Source organism: Chiloscyllium plagiosum, unplaced genomic scaffold (genome assembly GCF_004010195.1).
Source record: "Chiloscyllium plagiosum isolate BGI_BamShark_2017 unplaced genomic scaffold, ASM401019v2 scaf_77256, whole genome shotgun sequence".
Lineage (NCBI taxonomy): Eukaryota > Metazoa > Chordata > Chondrichthyes > Orectolobiformes > Hemiscylliidae > Chiloscyllium > Chiloscyllium plagiosum.
In genome coordinates this window covers 7,794-8,482 of record NW_025206787.1, presented here as the reverse complement: position 1 = coordinate 8,482, position 689 = coordinate 7,794, and positions in this window count along the sequence as shown.

Below are 689 nucleotides of genomic sequence, written 5' to 3'. Positions count from 1 at the left end.
TAGTTATAGGAGACTCTATAGTTAGAGGGACAGACAGACGGTTCTGTGGACATGGGCGAGACTCTTGGATGGTTTGTTGCCTCCTGGGTGCCAGGGTCCGAGACGTCGCGGACCGTGTCTTCAGAATCCTTAAGGGGGAGGGTGTGCAGCCAGAAGTCGTGGTGCACGTTGGCACCAACGACATAGGTAGGAAGAGGGGTGGGGAGGTCATTCAAGAGCTCAGGGAGTTAGGCTGGAAGCTAAAATCTAGGACAGACAGAGTCATCATCTCTGGGTTGTTGCCGGTGCCACGTGACAGTGAGGCAAGGAATAGTGAGAGAGTGAAGTTGAATACATGGCTTCAAGGATGGTGTAGGAGGGAGGGATTCAGGTATTTGGACAATTGGACTGCATTCTGGGGAAGGTGGGACCTGTACAAGAGGGACGGGTTACACCTGAACCAGAAGGGCACCAATATCCTGGGGGGTAGGTTTGCTAGCACTCTTCGGGAGGGGTTAAACTAATTTGGCAGGGTGATGGGATCCGGACTTGTAGTCCAGCAAGTAGGCTAGCTGTTTGTCAGGATGTCCAAGAATGTAGGGAGGCTGTGAAGAAGGTAGCACAGACAGGGAATACTTGCGGACACAGAGATGGGTTCAAGTGCGTATACTTCAATGCAAGGAGTACCAGAAATAAGGTGGGTGAACTTA